Raw genomic sequence first — 10615 nt, forward strand, 5'->3', positions numbered from 1 at the left:
ATATCGTTTGGCCAATATTTTTTTTTTTGCTTACCCTGCTTCTTATGCCAGGTTCACACGGCAAGATAATTAGCCCAGAGTTTTACCCCGATCTTCCCCTCCCGACAATCTTATCTCCCCAGTTATCAGGATTGGCGCTTAAGATATTCTTAAAGAGGCCTTGACAACAAATTAAAATTTTCTGAGGTTTTGGGGGTATAATATGTGTTGTGCACTAATGACACTGAGTGAATATCATTAGGACCTGCTCAGGGGCGGTCAGCTTTGTTGCTTTGCTCAAAAGAGGTTAGATCCGAAAACGGGTTTTCTTTCTATGTAGGTCGTCTTTATGCATTATTCTTTACTCAAGACGGTTTCCTGTGGGGGGAGTTCAAGTTGTGGTTTTTGAACAAACAGATTAAAAAAAGAAAAAAAGTAACATGTTTATTTCATTTCTAAATGCTGTCAAATGTAAGGGAGGGGTTTCTGAAATATTCGGTTGACTGATGAGCTAAACTGCTGCAAGCTGCACGATTTTCCTGTCGCTGCCTGTCCTCCAAATATGGTTGTAGCCAATCAGAGTGAAGTCAACTAGGTAGAGCTGCATATCATTATTGTACCCAACCATTTTACTGAGGAGGGACATTTGGCCTGACAAAACAACAAGCTGTAGGTTTTTTTTTTTTTTTTTTTTTGGAAATTCTTTGGATAATTTACATATGCAACAATATTAACTACATGAATGGTTTATACAGCGATGTCATGGCACCTTTAAAGAGATATTCCTGCCATGTGTGCGAACATATGGACTGCACCATCCTTAAATTGAGGCTATTCAACCTGTTTGTTGATATTGGTCTGATATCTTGCCATGTGTGGTGTTCCCCAGGGACAAACAAGCATGCTGCCCGTTGAATGTGACGTGCAGCCAATCAGAATGCGAGGTGATGGAAACCCGGGAAAAAAAGAAGAAACAAAAAAAAGGCACAAAAACTCGGCTCCATATAAAAGTGCAGCAACCATAGAGCCCCAGTTCCCATCGTCTATACCATTTTAATGAACTTGTTTTCTTTTTGTAATGTTCTTTGTTAAAATTACTCCACAAACCATCTCCACTGTTCTTCCTAGCCGGCCATGTTTATTTACTCTGAACTTGTTTTGCAACAGATTTTGCAAGATTTCCCGTTTGAAATCTGAAAGTTCGTGAGGGAAACCTGTTCATGTGTGGCATGCTAGTCGATTGGCCGGACACCACACACTTTTACAAGCAAACCCATTATATCTAGGATATTTTTTATTTCTAAAATCGTCACATGTGGGGTCTCTCAGCTTTTGAAAATCAACCGTTTTAAAATATTACCCTTGTGAACCAGGCATTAAAACAAGTAAACATTTTACTGACCTCTTCCAGAGATGTCCCTTGATCATAAAAAAAAGGGGGTTTGATCTCAGATGCAGGAAGACAGATACATCTCAAAGTACATCAAGCTACATCTGTTTTTCCCTACCTTAATTTATGCCAACTCTGGCATGATAGGGTGATTGAAAGTAATTTTAATTACAACTGATTGAGCAGCTCATTGTTTCTGACACGCTGCAGAGCCCTCTGCTTCTCGTGTTTGATGAAAAGATGCTACCTTGGCAAATTATAAAGTGATGTGCGTTTTTAGACTCTGCTGAAGTGACTTGATCAGGCAGTGCCTTCTCAATGGACGTTTTTGTTGAAATGCAGCTCTAATGTTACACATTCACTCTCCTTTCAAAAGAAATCTAGCATTTTTTTTTTTTTTTTAAATCACCCACACAGGTGAAGCAAAGTGATTTTTACCTATCTGACGACAAACAAGTGCGAGCTTCTCTTTGAAGGACGTTTGGAGAGGTATTAATGTTGATTTCAGCCAATGCAGTCTTGAACACTAAGGTATGAGTGGATATGCTGAAGGCCGATACAGAAGAAAAAAAAAAAAAAGCTTTGAGGCGATATCAAAGTGATAGATTTACTCAAACAGGCGCATAGAATAGAAAACCATAAACTTTATTTCAGTTCATTTCAAAAACAAACTGTTTTTATGATTTATTATAAGGAGATAATTTTCATGATGATGGCTTACAGCTAATAAAAATACCACTTTTTTTCCCCCCAAGCAATTGATAATACGGACTAAAACCAGTTTTAATACAACAATTCACAGACTTACAAAATGAAGGGTTATATGACGTGTATAAAAGGGGCTCCTGATCTAGGACATGGGTCATTTTTTTTGTATTCCTTTTATCTCGCCACTCTCTGAAACAGAGGCGGGATCTAAATGAGAAAAAGATCTGTGGCTGTATTGACAAAGATTCTCAGAGTTCTCTCAGAGAGCTCCTATCTTAGCCTAAAAACTCCTACTTAAGAGTGATTCAGATTGCTGCTGAGAGCAACTCTGAGTAAGGAGATGACAGACATTTTTATCTTAGTGAGGAGGTGTGGTTGACCCCGTTGCTAGGCGTGACGCTGTCTTTTAAGAACTGTGATTGGTTGATTGTCAAAGAAATAAAAAAAACACACAAATGTGCTCCCAGTGATCAAAGGAGAGAAATTAGTCTCATGATTATATAAAACTTGCAAAATGTAATGACTGTCACACTGCATCAAAACATTTTTAATCACCTTATTGAGATCCTCATCTTGATTTGCTCATTTTTATGTTTACTTGCCAGTCAATTAATTACCTTTGTCTATTTGATATCAATGTCAGCATTTCACTGGGATTGCCTGTCATCTCTGGAGGGAGAAGTGTTGAAAGTGAAATTGGTCCCTGGATCACGGCGCTAATTGGTCAGACTTTATCGTATAGCCGCAGATCAATGCACCTTTTTCTTTTTATGCTCCAGCCTGGAAAGTGAAGCGCTACGTACAGAAATCAAAAGCGAGGAGATGAGCGTCACACGTGAACTTCTACATGAACATTTAGGCTTACTGACGTTTTCATGCATTACAGAAAATACTTTCCTCACCTCTTTTATATATTCTTTGTAAATTTCTTCAGTTTTTATTCATGACTATCCAACAGTTTTCTTATTTATCCTCAATAAAATGACGTTAGGTAGAGCTGCCTTTAACCCGGGCCGTTTAAACAGCTTAATTTTCCCCTATGTGGATGATAAAGTTTATCTCATCTAAATATTATAATTATATGATTGTTAAAAAGGTTTATGTGCTCAATTCTTCCACTGTTTAGGTGGTGGATCAGCCAACCAGCTCTCTCTGTTTCCACCATGTTACCTGCTTAAGACACTCTTAGGCTCGCTAAAAGTCCTCACTACTCCTAACATTTTGTCACTTTAGGAGCTCTCTTACGGCCCAAGACACTTTGTGAATAACTTATCTTACCAAGGTAAAAATTCTAAGAAAAACCTTAGAATTCGTGAAATTCTAAGATTTTTCCTAAAATGACGTCAATAAGAGCTACTTTTAGTCTTAGGACACTGTGAATACGAGCACTGGACTGTTGTTTAGTGGTTCAAAAGCCTTCTTGTAATAGATGAAAAATTTAATATTAAGATGAAGAGTAAATGTTCTAATTTCCAGAAAATTGCAATATTTCAAGAGTTTTTTTTTTTAAACCACAAAATATGTTAGATTAGAGAAAAGTATCTCCATGTACTGCACAGTAAATTAATTCAATACTTGGTAGTGCCTATTTTTCCATGTATTAATGCATCATGGCAATAAGGTTGCTTTATGGTTACATCTGGCTTCTCATCTTCCTCAACATTCCTCCATAGAATGTCACTCATGACATTGTCCTGTGTTTTGGCTGCAGTTATTCCTGAGGCCTCTGCAACTTTTCCTGCCACGTTTTCCTTCCACACAACTTTTCATTTAAACTCTAGGGCATAGCCCTCTGAAAGGCAAGCTTCTCTAGCAATGGCAGTTTGTAGCTTACCCTCTTAAACCCAAGGTGGAAGAAACTCATGAGTGAAGTGATCAGTTTTCATAACGATTTTGTAGGTCATGAGCCATATATGCAGTAAAAATCTTAAAGGAGTTCTGTAAAATATTTTTTTTTTATCTGAAACAAATGTTTTTCATTAGTGGTCATAATCACAATTAACAGATACGAATATAAAAGTATTAATTAAAATAATGAAGCTAGTTATATCAGGATTTTTGTTTTTTTAAATGTTGCTGAATTAGCCACCTTTCTATGGTGTTGCAATTTATTGAGATGCACATATACTTTATAGTTATCACCGTTTACATTTGTAATAAAGCATGAAACGCAAATCCTGCAATCCTTAAAATACAACGAGAAATCCATTTTCACAGCCAATTTAAAGTCAGGCCAAAGTTGTCGAATTGCCTACAATTACGCTTAAAAGATTTTTTTCAGGTCAATTTGTTGACATCAACGCTGACGCAACTGAACATCTGACACCAAGCAACAACACAAAAATAGTAAAACTGTATTGCAAGAAATTGCTGCAGAGACCCGTTGAAATCAGGACACCGTTGCCACGGTAACAGCACCACTCAGAGTGCCGCGGCACGGCACTGACTGACAGCTGCACGCTCCTGGGTATGTGGCGAGGTATCATTTAGAAAATTATATTTGCTGCCACCGTCCTGCTCGATAGTAAACAGAAATTCATCAGGAGCTGACATGCGGGCATCGTTTTCTGCAATCAAGCAAACAAAGACGAGAACGCGCAAGAGTCTTCTGCAGTGATTGGTTCTGCTCAGCACGCATCTAAGAGTACTGGTGGTTCTATCAATAGCAACGTGTGGCATGTGTTTACCTCTAAACACTCATTTAGGCTCTCAGTCTTAAGCTTCAGCGCCACACTGAGAACTCATATGGACCATCAGCCCCCCACTGACGGCCACATGGTGACTTTAGACCGAGGGAGGCGTTCTGCAACAACATCAGCCTGTCTGTTGTATCAATAAATACTGTGCCTAAGACTGAAACTAATGAAAATAGGCACTTTATAGCCCATTTCACTATATTTACATGGTTCTATACAAGCAAACACAAATGGTCACACAAAGCTTTGGCTAAACTAAGTTACTATCCAGCCATCTTTTCTCAGTGGTAATTAAAACGTAGCAAATGGCAAGTGTTTCAGTTTAAACAGAGACTGCATCGAGTGCAAAGAACTATTTAACGCGTCAACTAAAATGTTTAGGCACATGTAGATGACTTAAAGCAAAGTTCTAGGTAAAATATCTGACCTTGCCAGACATTTATATTCTGTTATATTTTGAATATCTTTTGTTCCTTTTGTACTGCCAACAGAGCCTTGTAGTTGCTACGATTTATAATAAACTCATTAGAATAAAGGCTTCAGCCTAGGAAATAAATCAAAATTATTCTTTTTTTTTTTGCATCAGAGCTTTTGTACTCGTCTTTGTCAATGAATGGTCCTTTAAAAAACAGTGGACAGTGATACTAGCCATCCAGTACATTGTAGTTTCCAGGATTGACTCTAAATATCCCAACCAATCTTTTTTTTTTTTTTTCCAAGCCTGGGGAAACAGTTTGTCACGACAGCTGCTGAATCTGCTGAATCTTAGAAGATGCCTTCTTAGATCTTTACTTTATTATCTAGACCTTCACGGTGTTCTGAATTTTGGTGAATGCAGCGAGCCAAAAGAGTAATGCAACTACCAACTGTAGTCATTTATGATCACCGCTTTCTAGAACCGGCACCTCTTCTACGATTTAGGTAAATACATGTCAATATTTGAGCCTGTGTGTATAATTTTGACACTGTGTGGATTACAGCAAATCTTTCATGAATTCCAACTGGTGTACCGGATTCCTGCAATTCATTTAAGATTAACGTTTTCCTCATCAACTATGGAAAAATAATAGGGAGAAATAAATTATTCAAATCCAAAATAAGTGATACTAATGAGTATATGCACACTTTTGATCAGAATGCCATCTTTAACGTCTAGAGAGTAGGGAGATAGCTTAGGTAAAAATGTTTGTGTGAAAGAAAGAATCACGGTTAACGGGCTTAGCTGAAGGCAGACAGGGTGCTGATCCTCTGTGCTACATTGCCTCACAAAGTTGTCATGATTATACACTTTGACATGGCGACTAAAGATGTTATCAAAGGTGTTTTCATAAACTCCCCAACTCTTTCCTCCTTCAGACAACCACAATAGAAAAAGGAACCCAAATTCAACCTCTGAGGTTTTGACCCAATTACTAAAAATCAGCCAAAATTAAATCACAAAGTGACCATTTCCTCTTGGGTTGTGGAGTTAAAACTGCTTGGGTTGCTTTAAAAACTCCTCAACTTTTGACTGACCTCAAGGACTTAACAAACGCTGATGTCGCCTTTGAGCTTTCGTTTGACAAAGGCAGATCTGAAGTGACATCACCTGGCAACACGCTCACAGCTGCAGGAGGGCACATCACCCAGTGGTTATTTTGAACAAATGTCCCACTTCCCTGCAGCGACCCATGAAACCTAGTCCTGAACCGTCAGTAAGTGTGATTTCGTTGTGAGGTACTCCTGTTCGTTCTCTCCCTCAACCCTGCAGCGTCCTACGCCTCACACCTAGAATGTTTATCTTCACACTTGGTAAATGCAGTAAACTTTTAATTAACACACACAGACACACACACACACACACACACACACACCACATCTACATACAAAAATGCACAACTGATATCTACACTGAGATCATCCACCCTCTTAATGCATCGTCTTCAAATGTCATATGTGAAGTGCATGCGTCCTGGGGACAATGAGGAGTGTAGGGTTTCTTGCCAAGACTTAGCAGCATCCAAACTTAGAACTGACTCCCAAAGGATGTTGGTATGCAAGTGTTGGTCTGTTGATAAGGGCGAGATACAAAGCAAACTGTAAAAAAAGTCTATATCACCATTTTATCCATCATGATCTGGATGGTAGCTAGATTTTTTTTTTTTTTTAAAGATGTGTAATATACATTAAGCAATATCTAAATTATTCTTTAATGGTGTGAGCAACAGAGAAATCTTAAGAAAATTTCAACAAAAGTGTATTTAACCTTTTACCCTCTACTCTCTGGGTCACCATTTGTGACCCAGAGAGTAGAGTAGTTGCTGGATAGGCATAGTTTGCACACCATTTTAAAACAGCTCAATAGTTAGGGCATACTCTGGATGCTCTGAACATTTTTCGTCTTGGAACCCAGCATCTGTTTCAGCCAGACCATTACCTTGCTCAATGGCTGATCTGAACAAAGACTGAATAAAGTCCTTAAATCTGCATCACATGATCAGTCCGACAAAGAGCACAAGGAGAGAAGATGATTTGCTGAAGCTCAATCCAAGGATTGCAATGACAAAGAATTAAGGAGCCCTTGAACGTAGCAAGCTTTTTGGTACCAGACCAGCTGGCATCACCAACCACTATTTTGCCAGTATACAAAGAAAGCAAAGAAAATATCCAGTTATGTTAGAGGCAAGAGAAAAACTAGACTTGTTTGAGACGATAAAAAAAGGTAACAGGAGGTTACAGTGTCCGTAACACCATCAATGAGAACCAAAAGTTTTGCAAGACTGTTTCATATAATCTGTAAAATGTATGCCATGATAAATTAAGGTAATTCTGAAGGCCAATGGGGGTCCAGCCTGGTATGAGCAAGATACATTGGCTGGTTAGTGTAGATTACATTATTGGTCATTCACAATGTAAGCAGTTAATCAAGTAATGTTCTCTCTAATGGGCACCTCCACCCTGGCTTCTAGCAGAGGGGAAGAAAAAACAAACAAACACTCCTCTGCTTTTTTTTAAGAAGCCTATCCAGATCATTTGTCGGCTGAATGTAAAGGCATGTAGGCTAATAGGCGAGACCTGAGTCGAGTGCTACGGAGACACTTGTCCCTAAAATCCACGTGCAAAGTGCTACATTTGTGAAACCTTGCCGCAAGCATGGTATGCACTCAGTTCACTAAATACTAAAGCCGACCAGTCAAAATGTCATAACTACAGAGAGGACGTGGCGGCGTTTCCCTTCCACTTCAGCAATCTACTTCCTATGGAAAGACTATCAACAAAGTGGAACGGCTTGCTACATCAGCCATCATTAATTACATTCAAAGGTGGAAAAATATGGCTATGAAGGAAAACATGGAACACAGAAAAACACGATAAAATCGGAATTTCTGAACTATTTAAACTAATAGTTTATGTATATTCAGGCTGTTTCAGTATCTTTCTTATGAAACCATAAAGATACTTTTCACTAAAGTAAGCAAGAAAAACACGGTTAACATCTTTCTACCCATAATATCAGTGAAATGGCAAACAACATAGATTTTGTGTCATTTTCTTTCTCTCTAAGATTTGACATTAAATATATTGTCTTATCAAATGTTGGACTAACTTTTCATGCTTTTATTATAAAAAAAAAAAGAAAGCCATTTCCTTCCTAGACTGAGCAATGAGAAAATCCTTGTTTAGGATTCTGTTTGGATCCAGTTCAGTCTGAGTCATAAATACATCCTTGGGATGCAGAACCCAGTGGAACAATTATCACCACATGAGCCAGGCCATATTGGCCATAGGAGAATATCTGCACAGTTTGATAAAGTAAAAATCCCCTCACTTATGTGGTGAAATGTATGTTACAATGAGTGAGTCAGCAGCTTCTTGTTCTCAAATCAATCCCTTTAAGAGAAGCTTTCTATTTGGTGTTGCATTGTGCAGTTTCCAGAATTTCTAAAAACAGGAAGTGAATATGTCCAGAAAAGTTTTATCCTCTATTTCTTGTCATTTCCTTGTTAAATGACTTTCGATTTACCCAAAATTGTGTCTAAATCAGCCTAATTAAATCATTAAAATGTCTGCTAAAAAATTAATCAGATTTGACACATGACCATATTCTTAACTAGCTAATACAAATTGAAGATTTAATCAACTTTTTAATTTCAGGATTTAACCTATTTTCATATGAAAAATCTGTAAATCCATCGCTTTTTATAATTGTGGAAATTTTTTTGTAGTCACAAACTCAGAGTTGTTGGTCGGTATGACCACTAAAATATCAGGACTTTTATCAACCATGGTTTCTATGTTTCCTCACAAACTAAAAATCAGTTTTAAAAAGCTACTTCAGCTTTTAAAAAAATGCATCTAACCTGCATACCTCCTGTTGATCTGATTGCACTGCTCTTATAGGTCATTTTTTTTTTTTAATCACAACCTTTTTTTTGTGACACTGGAATGCAAATGAACCATGTCAGAGCCGACAAGACGACAGAGAAATAACAGGGGTTTTCAGCTTTATTGTAGCCCTCTTTTGAATGCCCCACAAAGACCGCCACCCGTCAGTGGATCAGCTCTAACAGGTCCTCCGCCTTTCTGAGCAAATAAAAGGTCCAGTAGCAAAACACAAAGAAAATTACCGAGAGAAATGCATGATTAAACAAAGCTTTCTGGTGAACTCTAAGAATTTGGTTTTAAAACATTATTCCCTTCACAGGGTCACGGCAGTCCCGCTGATAAAGTGGCACTTGTGAGATAAAAGCTACTTTTCAAAAAAAATGTGGTATTCCATAAGGAGATGTGAAAAGCATATCAGCCTGAATATAGCTCACTTACAGCCCCCATAATTGAAACCTCGCTGCACTCACCTGAAACCTCTCTGCTGACTCTCTCATCCCTCTTGGCCCGTTGTCAGCCTTGGTTTACCAGATCCTAGAAACAAAATTACCAACATAAGATAAATCCAGGACAGTTGTTTATATAGCTGCACCTGCAGTTCTGTGTATTGCAGAGCAGCTTTTAGCTCCAATAATCAGTTGAGCATTACTGTTGTTTGCACAAATAGAGGTGAAATATACCTTTAGCTGCTTAAGTGTCTTTACCTTTGAAGTAACATACATATCTTTATTACACTAGCTTTCATGTTAGGTTTAAACACAGAAGGCAAAAAGAAAAAGAAAATCCCAAATGTACATGAAGTTAATGTTCACTTGTTATTTTCAAAGTAATGGCTTACTCTGCAGGATGTTGATGCTAAGCTTCAGCATCAAATGAAGCTAAACGGAAGCTCGTTTGCTGATGCAATCAGTTAATTGAGCAGCGGACTTCTGACAAGGATGATGTGTTCAGGAAACCTGGGAACTGATATTTTTCACAACTTTGTTTAAATTAGGACGGGGGTGGCTTACACTTTATTTATTGTCATTATTATCAATATTATTGTGTTTCACAACCTTACTATGCTATTATGTGAAGTTCCCTAAAAAGAAAGCTAAGACTGAAATTTATTGATTTTCATGGAACTATTTAATTTTGCAGGGGAGCAATATGCAGTCAAAACAATTAAAAAATATATATTTTTTATTTCTGAAAACATTTACCATATCCTAAAAGATATGAGAAATAAATGATTCATTTGAGCAGTTTTTAGAGTTCTTCAAATTACAGTTTCAGTAAAAGTATGCCACTCTATATGCATCTGAGAAGTGTTTACATTATATTAACATGACTGTGTTACATCAAAATAACAATAGAAATAATAGATTCATTTTTAAATTTTCTGTTGTTGTTGTTGTTGTTATTTTTGCTTTATCGAATACAGAGTCACTAAGAGGGCAACTTTGATCCTTAAGGGGAGTACATCCTTAGGGAGTTC

The 10615-nt window shown here is 37.6% G+C and overlaps 1 long non-coding RNA gene across 1 annotated transcript in view; it reads right to left on the reverse strand.

Annotated features, from left to right (window-relative positions):
- The window catches only part of LOC105916123, a 121673-nt gene extending 111608 nt beyond the window's left edge, over positions 1 to 10065 (reverse strand). The window contains exons 1-2 of the long non-coding RNA XR_004933145.1: positions 9977 to 10065; positions 9609 to 9672 (exon numbers count right to left, since the gene is read on the reverse strand). This is a non-coding gene — a long non-coding RNA (uncharacterized LOC105916123). The remainder of the gene's footprint in view (positions 1 to 9608; positions 9673 to 9976) is intronic.
- Between the last annotated feature and the right edge of the window lie 550 nt (positions 10066 to 10615).

The sequence above is a fragment of the Fundulus heteroclitus genome, chromosome 17 (assembly GCF_011125445.2).
Source record: "Fundulus heteroclitus isolate FHET01 chromosome 17, MU-UCD_Fhet_4.1, whole genome shotgun sequence".
In the NCBI taxonomy this organism is placed as follows: domain Eukaryota; kingdom Metazoa; phylum Chordata; class Actinopteri; order Cyprinodontiformes; family Fundulidae; genus Fundulus; species Fundulus heteroclitus.